The sequence below is a fragment of the Equus asinus genome, chromosome 27 (genome assembly GCF_041296235.1).
Source record: "Equus asinus isolate D_3611 breed Donkey chromosome 27, EquAss-T2T_v2, whole genome shotgun sequence".
NCBI lineage: Eukaryota > Metazoa > Chordata > Mammalia > Perissodactyla > Equidae > Equus > Equus asinus.
The window spans coordinates 31,852,726-31,868,552 of NC_091816.1; the positions used below are offsets into that span (position 1 = coordinate 31,852,726).

Sequence of the window (15,827 nt, forward strand, 5' to 3'; positions counted from 1 at the left end):
ATTTGCATGTCTATTAGAAAACAGAACAACTAGAGGCAAGGGAACAGAATATGATTGTGAGCCATAAACCCAAGTAAGAATCGAAGAGTTACAGGTTAAAACGGCAGCACTGAAAATGGCAGGGAAATATTGAATTAAAGAGAAAGAGATTTGGTAGAAAATAATAAGATAACCTGACTTCAGATTGAATATAGGTAACAAAAGAGAGGGATTTAATGAAAATATGCTTTAATTTTTCCAGCTTGGGATAATGGAAGTCAATTTGAAGGAGACAATAAAGTTCAGTTTTGGGAATTTTAAGTATGACAAAACATCATACTTGGCACACTCTATAAGAATTTAGATCTTTGGGATGAAAGATTAAATAGGAACATCATTAATATTATAATGAATGACAACATTTTAATCTTCTACATTAAACTGATGCTCAAATTGGAATTAAAATGCCATTTTAGAGATTGTTTAAGGTTACTTTTTAAGCAAAATTAACTGTGCATGTATGTATGTATGTATGTTATGTCCACTAGCCTTAAACATACAATCAGGCTAAAAAGCTGCAGATAACATGACTTAGTCTTTAACCTGGGTCTTTGTATCCTATTCTTTTCATGATCTCTCAGAGGGAGAATGAATGAGTTAGTTATCAGGTGGGTACATGCTGACTTGTGAGAAACATTTGCTTCCTGGAGAAAAGTTATCAAGACAGTCAAATCTCCAACAGATATTTCTCCCAATGGGAGGTAAACAACAGAAACAATGAAGGATAACTGAGTTTTCTTTTAAAAATAGCTTGAACTGTTTAAATGACTTGATTTCTCAGTGTGTTTGCGTCTTTTCATAAAGAGGGGATGTTATACAATAAAAACCCATTTCGCCACGGGGCTCTTAGTTTCAAGAGGGAAGTAGCATGTCAGTTTCACTCATCGTTATATTGCCTGTCCCTCACGTGGGTCTGACGCTCAGTAGATCTGGCTTATATCTGAGCTCTGCTCCCGCAATCTGTGTGGCCTTAGGCAAATCCGTTCACATCTCCATGGCTGAGTTTTCTCAGGTTGTAAATTACAGATAGTAGTACATAAATTCTTGCATAACAGTTGGCCTAAATAAATGGGAAATTTCTTCAAAAGTTAAACCCCTATATAAATGTAAGTCCTAGTATTATTTCATAATATTTCTCTGAGATAACTGGCAAGTTAATGATAATCTTCAATTCTATGCAGGCATGTTGTACAGAGACTACAATAAGCTCTTCTGGTATCTGCTACTGCAAGACAGCCTCAAATTGCACCATTAAGTATTTGAGTTAGTTACATAAGGCTAATATTGTCACAAGATTCTCTTTATTTGCATGTTTTTAAAGTACAGGATGGAATATTTCTTATTTGCTGTAATATAAATGTGTCATTTACTGAAACCAATAAATCCTCTAAAATCTCTTGCTACTTCATATTATAAATAGAAGAGTTTAATGAAAAAAAGCGTGCATATATACATACACACGCACACACATGTACTCATGGAAGAATCTGCCCCTCTCTTTTTAAAGGTATGGACGTTGTAGCATTTGAAAATTAAGTGAGCTACTCAAAATCAGGCAATTAATTTGTATCAATTGTAGCATGCACTTTGAGTCTTTTTTAAAACAAATATTTGTTGAACACGATTGATACCAGATTTTTCCAGAAGCATTGTCCCATTTCCTTGGAGTGACCATATTTCTCAGTTTCTCAGGACAGTCTCAGTTTATCCAGAAGAATCTCACTTATTGCTTGTTGTCCAGAGTTAATTATTGAGCACCTCCTTCTCTTTTATTCTCAAAAGTATCCTGAATTGGAAGATAAATTTTATTGTCACTTGCACTTCATCCTTATTAGAAAACCCTGAGGTGAGTGTTTTATGTAAGAAAAAAAAAATAAGTGAGTTTCAGAAAGGGCAAGTAGCTGGCTTAAATTCATACCCTTAGTAAATGGCTGGCGCAGCATTTTAAACCAGGTCCATCAGTTTCCACTCCCACTCTGGTTTAATATTTCTTATGCCTAGTCCACTCCCATCCAACATTCAGCATGATATTTTATTATATATGAAGATAAAGCTAAGGCAATTTGAGATGCATGTTATGTGATTTGCAAAGATTATGGAAGAGCACCAAGTTAAACCTCAAAGTTTGGCACACCATTTTCTGGATCTCCATGTATTTTGATTGTCCTACGGATGTGCCTCTTGATTCTCATGTCTGTATTTTCTTACGTTCAAGCGCAAATCCATGCCCTGTGTAAATAAAGTCTTAGTTCTTTTTCTCTGGGTTCTTATTTTTGTTTCTCATTGTTGTGAAAGGCAGATAAACATTTAATTTTTTTCACTATAGTATAATGACAGCTACAGTGACAATTAGTAAAAAAAAAACCATATTATTTTTCTAAGAATATGTATTTCCTCCACATGGCATTTATTGGTTAAGACTTTTATTCTCATTTCAATAGCTAAGAGAAGAGAGATTAATCTGATGGTAATGATTTTTTTATTTGATCCACAAATATGTATTAAGCATATACTATATGCCGGGCACTGTCCTAGGTACAAGGAACAAAGGAGGCAAGAAGTCCTTAGGGATCTTACATCTGCAAACATTCAAATATGGAATTTAAATAGCATACTAGAGGGAAACTTGAGGGCAATAATTTCTGCAGGAAAAAAAGAGACTGAAGAATGAGGAATATCAGAGTTTTAGGTAAAATTTAAAACGATGGGCCCTCAAGTGTAAAAACAACACTTGAGCAGAGACTTGAGGAGGTGAAGGAATAAGCTGTGTAGATATCTGAGGGAAGAACACTATAGGCATAAACAACAGCCAGTGCAAAAATTTTGAGACAAGAGCATGGCTGTCATGTTTGAGAGGCAGCAAGGAGGGGCTGGAGCTGAGTGAGTGAGCGTTACCTCAGGCAAAGAAAAGATCAGAGAGGTAGCAGGTAGTGAAACCATGAGGGCTTTCAACCCTTGTTGGGACTTTGGCTGTTACTCTGAGTCAACGAAGAGCCAGCCATTGAAGGGTTTTAAGAAGAAGGGTCATGTGACATAACTTTTTAACAAATCATTCAGGCTGTTCTCTTGAGAACAGCAGTAAGTTATAATAGTAATACTGACTCTTTACTGAGTGCTTTTCAGGTTCTTTCATTGTTCTTCCAACAAATATTTATTGAGCATCTGGTTTGTGCCAGGCTTTGTGCTGGGCACTAAATATACAGCACTGAGCAAAAACCTGTTGTACCTCAGCATTGGGCAGAGCAACATAACATAAAGAGTCAAACACATGCTTGAGACCATATTCTAGATGAATGACCGTTTCAGGAGGATCAGGGAAAGTTGTCTCTTGAAGTTACCATTAATGGAGAGATCATAAGAAGAGTAAAGTTAGGCAAGTGAAAATGAAGATGCATTGTTTGCGTGTGTCTGTTTGGGAGAGCATTCCAGAGGTTGGAGCAGTCTGGACAGGCCCTGTGTCAGAGAGGAACTCAGAGTCCAGTGTCAGCTGCAGCAAGAGAGAAAGACCCTGCTAAGCAGGGGCCAGAGAATGAAGAATTTTGAAAGATTTAGGGTTTATTTTTATGCAAAGATCAAGAACTTTATAAGCTATTGTAGGATATAAGTCATTAATGTATTATAAAGTAGAGAAAGGGCATACAATCTATGTTCAAAGTATTCTGATTGAGATGGGCCAATGGGAATGCAGCATGACCTATGAAGGGCACATTCAGTCATCCAAAAGAAAAAGGATGGCAGGATGGACTGTCAGAATTTAAAACATTGGTTGAAGAAGATAGAGGCAAAGGAGTATAGGGAGAGTTGCCAGAGAAGCAGGGAGAGAGCCAAGAAACCAGACAACTGTTGGATCTTGTGGCCCAAGTAAAGAAGTGTCAAGGAGGGAGGGGCAATCAGTGGTCAGTTTAGGGGAGAATTGAATCATGAACATTGTTGAAAACAGGAAACCATGAGAAATGATTTCAGTGTAGTGAGAATTGGGAAGCCAAACTGGAGGGGTAGTTTGTCGAGTGAGATGGAGATGACAAAAAGAGGTAGGTACATATGCAGCAATTCCAAGCAGTTTGGCTGTAAAAGGGAGAAGTGGACTACGACAGCAGCCATACTTCAGCTGGAAATAAGGGAGAGCTTTCTTAGTTATATTTTTAAAATAAAAAAGATTTAAGAATACTTGGAAGCCAATGGGAAAATCCAGTGGAGAAGTTGAATATGCATAAAATATGGAATACATTAATTGTACAGAATCCATACATAGCAGGAGGAGAAGAATTAGCTTTAAATAAGTAGGTAGATCTTCTCACTTGTCAATAGTGAAGGGATTTTCACTTCTGAAATAGAAGAAAATCACAATGGGTCAAGAGTGAAGGCACGGGCAGATCTGCACGATTGCCACCTGAAAGAAGAGAGCAGTCTAATCCAATGGTTTCTATACTCCCTAGAATGGGATGACCACATGTCCTGTCAACCAGACCTGGACTCTTTGAGGAATGAAAGTAGATATTATTCATAATTAAGCTGGAATTTTTTTGACAAACTGGAACTTATGGTCTCTGTCTTGAGTTGAGTTCCCCCAGAAACTGACTCTAGTACAGAGATTTGAGGTTTGGATTTATATTTGAAATGTGAAGGAAATACCACTAGGGGAATGGGAAACTGAGGCAGCTAATAAAGTCTGGGAAAAGAAGGAAACCAGTGAAGCATGCATCATCAAGCCAGGTATCAATCACTTTGAACATTTGGGACCTCATCCAGCTGGGGAAACGCTGGGCTCCAGTGTAGATCACACACCTCTGGAGTTATCTCACCCTGGGAGAGAAGCTGAGAGATTTATACTCAACTCCTGCCCATCATTGGATGAAGCTTGTCCTTAGGTGGACATTAATTTTCCTACACTCAGCTCTTGGGAGACAAAGCATTTGTGGGACTGAAGACATCTTCAGGGAAAGAAATGTAAACACTGCAGATTGGAAGTTGAGCTGTCACGCAACTAAGTGAAGGACTGAGGGAGACGCAGCACGAAGAGTGGACCAACAGCTACCATTTTACTCACGAAAGAGGAGCGGTCAAGGTGCGCTCCCGAAGGTCAGGAGATAAGTGGGAAGTTGCAAGGAAGGAACGCATAGAGGAAATATAAACAACGATGTGAGGAAACATGATTATTTGTGGGCCCTGGAGGTCTCCATACCACAACTAGGAAAATTTTCATGATGGTGGAGATGGCAGTGGTGGTTGTTATTTTCATCTTTATCTACATTTGACAAATTAGGAACTGTCACCATGGTGAAGTAAATAGACGAAGTCCAAAAAACAATAAATAAAAAGCGTGGAAAACAAAATCATGGACTAGCTTCAGATTCTCTACGTTCTTTTTGAAATAGCACCTGCCAGAGAGGTTTTCAATGAAGTTCTGAATACTTTTGCTTTGGTTTGGTTTGGTTAGTGATGGATCACCTTTAATTTGTGTTTTTAATGAGAAGGACTTCATTGTTCTCTTCGATTCTCACAGGACAATGACAGTAATCCCTTTGCATAGGCTCACATGATTTATGTTTTAACTCCACCCAATAGTATTTCTACCTTCCTACCTATAATTTGATATCCTTTCTTATTTATTATGATTAAGAATAAGAAATCAATAAAAGGAAGGCATAGTTGCTCCATCGTTATGAGAAGAAGTAAGATTCTTCTTACTTCTGTAAGAAGAGAGATTATCTGGAACTATTTTAAATATTTCCTAGACACACACTGTTGGAAGGTTTTATAATTGTGTGATGACATTAAGGAAGAGTGAAAGGATAACTGGTGACATGCAGGCACTATATCACTGAGTGATGGGTGTTCTAATCAATTAACTGTTAGACACAAATCCATAGCAAACCAGGCCACATTAGTTGAGCATTTTCCCCATGGACCTACTCATAATACTCTGGCAAATTAGTTATTTAATTAAAAAGACCAGAAATTGTCCTATTTCTTATCTCTGTTGTAGATTATATCCAAAAGTTCACGATACAGAAAAAATACAGACCAGATAACTTTGTTTTTCCCTCTGTTTCTTTCTCCATTAAATGTAGTGATTTTGTTTTTATTTGCAATTTTAGGAGCTTATTGGCTCTTCTTCATCTTTTACATTGTAGACTTCCCAAAATTGGCAAGCTAACTGCCTTGATAGGATTTGTTTTTATGTCAGCTAGATTGCTTTTTTGAAGCCTAATACTGCTTCCAGTTTTGTAAAGAATTCTCTGAAAGTATGTGTTACAGATTTCAAGCCAGTTATCTGTCAATAATATTGATGGCATAATGTCCTTCAGTACTATTTTCATTTCCTTCCGTAAGATATAGTATAGAATTTCTGCAATATGTCCATTTTCGATTTCAACATTTTTTCTTTTTGTGTACTAAAGTTGGGAGATAATGGGGAGATTTTTTTTTTTCTTACAGAAAAAGTAACATTTTTGCATTTTTACTTTTGTGACTTCTTACTCCTCTGCGTTGTAAATTACAATAATGCTTTGGAATTTCACTCAAAGGAACAAAATTCTTAAGTCTATTTTAGAATACAGGTAACCAATATAGAATGAGGAGTAGAAAATATAAAATTTTAGGATCATTACCTTAGTATATTCACTGTTTAGATAGATAACATGCTTTTAAAAATCTGCCTCACATCATAAACACAAAAATATTTATTAGGATACATTTAGATTGTATTTTCTATATTATGGGAACAGCACTTCTGGGCAAAGGAAAGACAATTCTTAGCAGTTTTTAATGAGAGTCTTTCAGCAGCTTTTTTGTATAGGTACAGATGTATAAAATCATTCAATTAAGCATAACCTATTGCTTTGAAAACTCAAGTGTACTCCAGTTACATTAGGGGAAAAAGCAGGATATTTGGAAATCATGATATGATACGTGAAGATAAATTTGGTGATATCTCTATGAGGTATTTTACTATAAAACTGTTCTTATATCTTTCATACTGACAAATTGAATTATGACTTTGAACCTTATATCTAGTCTAATGAACTATAAACCATTCATTTCCTTAAATTATCAAGATGGAAAACAGCATATCAATTTATTTTGTGGACTATCCTATATGACATACAGCAGACAAATTTACTTTTTATTATACTGTACTATTCTATACTGTTTTTGAATTATGGGCTGTATCATTTAAATCTGAATAAAAGTCAATGTGATAGGGAACAAAAATATACTAACAAAACACTTTCCATTTGGATAATTGAAAAATGACAATGGCACATTAAAAAACAATATAGCACCAGTGTTTTCAGGCAAATAATAATAAAAATAGCTTATGTTTATTAAGTTCTTATTATGTGCCAAATCCTTTTCTAAATACTGTGCATGTGTGATATCACTAAAGGCTAAATTTAAAAAGAAACAAAAAAGATTTTTTAAAGCCCCTCCCATAAAAAACAGCTTTTAAGGTACAATCAAATGCATTGTAAAATGATATTTAATATTTAAGCAGATTATGCACTTTATTTATAAATCACCCAAACTTTCATTCTTCTATAAATTTAGATGATAACGCCATTCTACATCATAGAAATGTTCTGTGAACGAAGCGATGCCCAGAGTATACTGAACAGGGTGTCAAGTTATTAATGTGAATGTTAATTATTTTATTTTTATATATGCCTTTTCCATAGGATCTTTATATTTTCTAGAAGCTTTCATCGATCAACGCTCCTTAGACTAGAGTCACAGATAACACGAACCTCTGGAACAGTTGGATGTAAAGAGATGGAATGTGGAGAAGGCTGGGCCAGCTGGTGAGAGCCTGCCACGCCTGAGGGTTTCACATTCGGCTGAAAGACAGAAAGCTAACGCTGGCCAAACAAAACACTTTTAGGGGCCGAGTTTGATCCAAATTTAATTCCAAAAGTTCATATTTTTAATTCTGCACATGAAAAATACACTATTAAGTTAGGGGAAAGGCAGTATTAATGCTAAAATAGCCATGATCAAAGTTCAGTACCTTTTCACGCCATCACATATTTTTCTTTTTGTACCTTTTCTGTTCCTGTCAATTTGACTTCCGTTTCCCCATAACTGAAATCTAAGAGTCAACTTTGATACCTTCATTTTTCAGCCTGACATTGCGTCCTGCAATGTTTCCTTCATTTCTCCCCTTAAATACATCCCTTCACTTATTCTCCTGTTGCCACCACTTTGCAGCAAGGTTTCATTCCTCTACAGTATGTATTTTACAGTTTATGTATTTGGTAATAATGGTCTAATGCTTTTATCTTTACTTCAGTCCCTTTTTCTCCAATACTTTTTGTATCAATGAACTAAATGACTAGCCTCATTTACTATGCCATTCCAATAACCTGCAACGACTCCCAAGTGCCCTAATTTACATAATTAGGAAACTTCTCCATGCACAAAATGCATGCTCCTCTCCTGGCCATCTCCCTTCTCCCTGACCCATGTTATCAAGTGCCTGCTTCTTGATCCAGTTATTTTCCTCACTCTCTACCTCCCACTCTTTATCCAGCACCTTCCGCTTGTGCTTGCTCATCATGTTACCTCTGCCCAGAACATCCCTATAGTTGTTTTCTTCATTGACTCAGACTCCACTCATCCCTCAAGCTCATAGTCAGTCCTAACTCCTATACGTATATTTTCCAATATTTATATGTTCAAAAAATATAACCTATCTTGCAACTATTCCATAGGTTATTGAAAGGAAGGTATATTATCTTTTTTTTAGCTTACGTGTGTGTGTATGTGTGTGTGTGTGTGTTATTTTTACCAGTATGTGGCTTAGGTATTCTGTACACTTATCTATTTTTTTTCTCCATTCAGTCAACCACAATCATATAACCTACCATGGGACAGGGAGAGGTGGATTAAAATCTCCCACTATTAATGCCTTTTTTCTGCATTATTTAATCATTTCTATAATTCCAGCTTTATTGATGCTACTAATATTCCTTTTGAAGCATAAACTTTTTATTATAGACTGCCACATTTAGCGTTACAAAGTATACTTTTTCTAGTCATATTTAATGTTTTATTTCACTTCTTTTCCTTTAATTCAACCATGACGTTCCTGAACCCTGCTCCCGCTTTGGCTGCACTGAGGGGCAAATGTGAGATTTTACATAGAACTTACATTGGAGAACTACACAAGCCATTATGTAAGGAAGCATTCACTTGAGTATGGTTAGATTCAAAAGTATACACTACAGACAAGTGTCATTGTCTGTGTAGAGTGTTATTGGGTGGAATTATTAGAGAAATATATTTTGCTCTTTAAAAATTTTTTTTCATTCCTGTCATATTCAGAAATTAAGAAAATAGCCAGGCCTCCACGGATAAGGAAGAGAGCAAGCGATAAACTACCTACCAGGCAGGTGGACCTTTGAATCTCAGACTTGACAAGTGTGTCGTACTTCTCACTCTCGTTTTTTGCTTTAAAACAATTTCCATATTTTAAAGTAATTCCAAAAAATTTAATGAAACCACGATGTAACCATTTGAATGAAATTCTTTATTTAATAACTATTAAGAAAAAACAATTACTTCAAGTTTTTGCTAATGTAGTAGGATTTCTTTGTCAGTAACCATTCATTGTATTATATATCAAAATGGATATTATATTACCAATATTCATTATCACAATCTGAGTGGATCTTACAAAGTGGCAGAACATGTACAACTGTAAAGTTGAAGTATCAGGCATTTGTAAAACCTGTATTAGAGTTTACTCTCCCATTATAAAATAATGGTACATTTTATAATACTTTAAAATAATCTACAAAATCTTTTCTTGTATTTTTAAAAGTAACATCAAATATTTGAAAACTAAGAAAATTTACTGTATAATTTCAAACCCTGCTCCTTGAAAGACCGCTAAAATAATGTCACACGTCTCCTGTATAGAATCTGGTAGGTGAACAAGTGGCACAAATGGACCTCAGTAGCCTCATTAACACCTTTCCTCCTCCCAAGTCTTCCTAGGGGAAGGGCGCACAAGGAATCATGGGGACTTCTCGAACAGAGGTCTTGAGTGGACGTGAAGGGTAGGCCAATATTCTGTGCTTCAGGGGCATTTTCTCCCCATGTCCGCCTAAATATGGCTCTGGGGCCTCCTAAACTCCTTGTCACTTGATACTGGCTCATAACTGGGTTACAGCTTTCTTGAGGAGTAAAAATACTCTTTTTCTTCCTGTGTCTAGAATACATTGTTAACGATCTATGGAGTATTGGAAGAGCAAAATCAACTCCATTGAATTTTTAAAAAAAATTTTAAAAACATTTATAAGCAGAAAGGGACCCGAGAGATCATTCAGTTCATTGGATCATTTAACAAGAAAGAAAGGTTAAGAGATTTGCCCTATGACATGAAAGCTGCAGTGGAACTTGCTTAGCATGAGGTCACTGGAGCCCTGGTCCAAGCTCTTTGACACTGAATCTTAAATAATGAGTCTTGTTAGCCTACCATATAGTAATTTAGAACATACGTTTAAAATTCACTGTTCCATGTGGTAAATATATCTGTACCATTTTCTATATAAACAGTACAGTGTTTATGGCTACAATACAAGTAGACTTTTTAAAAATTTGTTTCTTGGTTTTTTAAGCTATTAGGAGAAATGTTTTGCAAAGTGAGACTGGATGATATCTAAACCTTATGCTTATTTCTATTTATTGGAATACCTGCTGTATTGGTTAGATTGGTGCCTGAAGAAACTGGGAAATGAAATCTTTATGTATGGACTCTACTGCTAAATTTGTTAAAGTCTCCAAATAATGTTATACTTTTACTTTCAAGGAATTTTTCTGCATATACCCTTTTTTGTTGTTGTTTTGCTTTGTTTGAGGAAGATTAGCCTTGAGCTAACATCTGCTGCCAATCCTCCTCTTTTTGCTGAGGAAGACTGGCCCTGAGCTAACATCCGTGCCCATCTTCCTCTACTTTATATGTGGGACACCTGCCACAGCATGGCTTGCCAAGCAGTGTATGTCCACACTTGGGATCTGAACCGGCAAACCCTGGGCAACCGAAGCAGAGCATGCACACTTAACCACTGTGCCACCGGGCCGGCCCTCAAGGAATTTTTTAAGAATTCTTATGATATTGTGGAAAGCCAGGATCCAGTAAAATGGCTGTGCATTATGGGGTTTTTTTGTGGTTATGGAATATATCATGCAGTTTTTAATATGAGGTTATCATTTATCTTTATGGCTATAGATTTGATTTTGATTTTTTGAATTTTTATTTATATTTTCACTAGAAATATATATTGAATATAGTTTTTACTGCTAAACAGAAGAGGTGTCTTACTTCCAAATACACATGAATGTAGGATATTGGATATAAACTCTGCAACTTTTAAGCAACTTCTCTTGTTATTTTGCCTGTTGACTGTGAATTCTAGTTTTTACTTGGCAATCATAAGCATAGGCTTTTACATGTATGATAAGATAATATTCGTTCAACAAGATTTAATTGAGCACCAACCATGTGTGACCTTACGCTCCAATGGAGGAGACAGAGAAGCAGTAGAAAATACAGATGAGTAAGTTTTGTATTATCTTAGAAGGTCATGTGTGATGTGGAGCAAGAGAAAGCAGAGCGAAGAGAATCTGGAGTCTACCCCGATGCGTATGGGGAAAGCAGGAGACAATTTGTAAATTGGGTAGTCAGGATAAAACTGGAGAAAAACTTGAAGACTTGAAGAAGTGAGTTCAGCAGATATCTGCGGGAAGAGTGTTTGCAGCAGTGCACAGTCACTAGCAACGCCCGAGGCTCAGAGTGAGCAGGGTGCTAGTTCCACTGTGAGGAGGAGACTGGGGCAGAGGGAGGAGAGCACAGTGGAGGGGGAGGTCAGAGACGTGATGAAGAGAACATCAGGCAGGGTTTTGAGCGCCATTGTAAGGATTTGGGCTTCATTCCAAGGGAAATGAATTATCGCAGGTTTGGGACAAAGCACCTACCCTCACGCCTGTCTGTTTTTGTTCCCGTCTGAGCCTCAAGCTCTCGAGTCTACTGCCGTGCATATTCGTTATTCACTAACAAATGGCATATATAATGCACGGTACATTTTTAGTTTTTTTGAGGAAGATTGGCCCTGAGTTAATATCCGTGCCCGTCTTCCTCTCCTTTATATGTGGGATGCCTACCACAGCATAGCTTGATAAGCATGCTAGGTCCGCACCCAGCATGGGAACCGGTGAACCCTTGGCCGTCCAAGCAGAGCACGAGAACTTAACTGCTCCGCCACCGGACCAGCCCCCACAGTATATGTTTAATACCATTTTTATACCATTATTTTTCAATATTAGAGTTCCAAATATATTGGTGTTAATATCTGGACTTGTAGATCTTCTGTTAGTTTATCTACTACTTATCCAGCAATAGAGTCAACATTTGGTAAGTGAATATGTCTTTATAAATGACAAGGCCAGCTTCCTGTTATTATTCTTCATTTTCAAAAGCAAGCAGGCTATTAAGTGAACGTTCCATATTTCCTCCTAATTTAGGTAATAAATGACTAAAATACTATAGTTTATCTGTTCAAATTCTGGGACTCTTTGGTAAAAATACAGTATTGTGGCGAGACTCTTCCAGAAATATCCTTTTTGCTTGCCCTTAGTGCTTCACGTCTGTTAAATTTTCAAACGTATAGACCTCCTGATTAGTCAGCTGCATCTATGTAGTTTAAAAATCAAATATCTGGTTGAAATGGGAGTTGTGATAATGCTGAGAGAAGGAGAAAAATCCCAACAGCTGATGACTTTACTTTCGTTGAACATTTGTCTGCGATCAAACATACAGGCCACGAGTTACTGTAAACCTCTTCTCCAAGAATATTATCTACAAACAATAATAGGATTTTTTAAAAGATTACTGTTTTTAACAGTAGACAGATTTTTTTCACATATTTTACATTATGCATCATATAATTTTATCAATTACTGCCTGGAATTTGGTCACATTTGAGAACTGAAAGAAGCTAGTAAAAATTACCATGCCATTGGAATACATTTTTCACTGTCATTAATTAAAACAATTTTAAATGTCTCTCACTCCAATCACTTTCTGTCATTTCCAAGTTCGGTCTCAACATGAACATTGTCAGATGTGTTGGATAAAAATGATTCTTTCAGTTATCTAAATTTGATCATATGCTGCATAAAGTGTCAACAGTTTTCTTCGTGAATACAAAATACTGTCTTCCATGTTTTAATACCAAACAATGTATTTATTTGGTAAGCAATGTCTTTAAGGATTACCTAACCAGGACTTTCCAGTGATTTGAGAAAAACTTTAAGCTGATGAATCTATATAGCAGCTTTAAGGATAATAAAGCCAATTCCACACCCCACACAACACCCCAGTGGAGATTTTTAAAATTAGATCTTACTTTTTAAAAAATAGAAAAAACCAAACACTAGAAAAGTTTAAGTAACTGCTGGCTATGGAAAAAAGTAGAACTATAACACAGTTCCTCTACTGCTTTCTGCGAGGTCTTTTTATCATACCTCAGCAATGACCAGTCATGGCCAAAGACAGAAATTACTATTTCTCTTTACATTGTGAAATACACTTAAAAGGTTTCCCCAGGTTTAGCTCCATCTTTTGATTCTACTGCTATGACTTCAATATGTTTTTTTCCATTATAATTTGAGTGGACATGTTGAAATTGAAGGATAGACATTTTGATGGGTGAAGTTGACTTACTCTCCTTGTACATAGGTAACAAAAACAACACCACATAGAGATAGAAGATAAGTCCTTACAGTCATTCCATGCTTCTGTGTTCATGAGCCAAACTCTGTATGAAATGCTGGATGTAGAAAGATCCATAAATCTTAGTCCCTGATTTCAGAAGCTGATTATCAAACCACATGCAAACCAGTACAGGAGCGCTAGACCCAACTGTAGAGTCCGTACTAGAGATTGTAAAAATTGACTGTTTTATTTAATCTATCTGCCTTTTCAGTTTTCCATGGGCGTTCTCCTATTACTTTTACAGCCATCCCTACTTTTACTCCATAGCCACTGGAGGTGACTGGCAGGAACAGAAAATGAGCTTTGTGTGTATTCATAAAATTCTGGGGATTAGTAACATGAAATAAAAAGATTTATGTGAAGTGCGGGTTTTCATACATAGAGCTCTCTTAAAGATGCGCCCTGTGGTGAGCAGAATAGGAAAACAGCTAATAGGCATATTCGTTATGTTCACAGGCTGCTTTGTCGTCTTCTTATCTCTCTCTAAACCTTTATTTTGCTCCCGCCACTATCTAGGAGTCATATGGGATCTGATCAAAAGAAGCAAAGGACATTAAGGGTTTGGGGTATGGAACAAATTAGCAGAGACTGAAAATTGCAGTAATAAAAAAAGCAGTGCATCTATATTTTGTGATAGGGGTGCTCATTCAGATTGTAATAAGTGACAAAATGACAGGCTTATGCTTGGCTCAAATAAAATCTCCATTTCCTCGGCAACATTTAAAGACTTAGTGGAGACTTTGAACTGATGCTTCTGTGGCCTTTAGGGAGCAGACCATACGACAATAACTGCTCTAATGAGAGCAGGAGGGGGACAAGGACAGTGAGAGGAAAGAAAAGAGAAATATTCTGTTGACTTAACACTGTATCTTAGCTTTTTAAAGTCCCTGGTGCTTGGGAAAAGAAAGTGCTTGCAGAAGTGACATTTCTACTTCGAAATGCTGCCCTTTTGCTTATTTCCAAATATACATTAGACCATTCAGATGCTCTACACGGTACTTCAGGACCACAGAAGAGAGTTTGCCCCCTAAGAAATAGTGACAATTTGTTTGTGACTAATTGTGGAAAAATGCTGTTGTATACCTACTTTGAAAATCCTACTAATATTGATGGTAAAACAGCATAATATGATTATCAGGAGATGATTTGTTTTGTTCTCTATTCCGTATATATTTTGAAATAACATTTTGATGTAGGAAATGTATTTTAAAACATTTTCATCGGGGCTGGCCCCATGGCCGAGTGGTTAAGTTCGTGCGCTCTGCTGCAGGCGGACCAGTGTTTCGTCGGTTCGAATCCTGGGCGCGGACATGGCACTGCTCGTCAGACCACGCTGAGGCAGCGTCCCACATGACACAACTAGAGGAACCCACAACGAAGAATACACAACTATGTACCGGGGGGCTTTGGGGAGAAAAAGGAAAAAATAAAATCTTAAAAAAAAAAAAACATTTTTATCATTTTCATGTTTCAGAATATGGCTTTCGATTTTGTCTCTTGTCAAATTTTTGTATATTTTAGTAACTATGAAATAGAAATTTTTAGTATCTGCCTTTCTGAAAAGAATGATCTTTAAATTTAGATAAATATGTAAATTTTAAAACACGAGATTGCATTAAAAGCCTATCATTATGTTTAGAGAAATATGGTTGTTTCTGGAAATGTCATTGTAAATTTATATGAGCTACAATTAAAGAAATATAGTTTCTATAAGTAATTCATGCTAAGTTCTAAAAGAAAATTTGTATTCTTTGATTTTCTAATTTTTCTTTTACAACTTTAATTCATAATTAGCAATTATTTTGTAGTTATATTAGTGATAAGTTCTTAAAGTTATATTTTTATTTTCAAGAATGTCTTCAAATTCCTCAATTGCGTTTTAAATATGCTCCAGTTCTATTAAAATGATATGTATTTGATCATGGACTTGAAATATGCCGGTAGATGAGCCATCTTTGCCTTTTTTTGCTGGAGTTTTAAAGAAAATTGTGATCAATACTTTTTTTTATTG

At 36.2% G+C, this 15,827-nt stretch overlaps 1 protein-coding gene across 4 annotated transcripts in view; it reads left to right on the plus strand.

Moving 5' to 3' along the window:
• GPM6A (glycoprotein M6A) overlaps nucleotides 1-15,827 on the plus strand; it is a 312,595-nt gene that overhangs the window by 236,600 nt on the left and 60,168 nt on the right. The window contains exon 1 of one of the 4 annotated variants that reach the window (XM_070499666.1): nucleotides 7,724-7,841. The exons of the other annotated variants lie outside the window; for them this stretch is intronic. The gene's annotated coding sequence lies outside the window, so the exon portion shown is untranslated. Of the gene's footprint in view, nucleotides 1-7,723; nucleotides 7,842-15,827 lie in introns of those variants that run through there. 4 annotated transcript variants of the gene reach the window in all.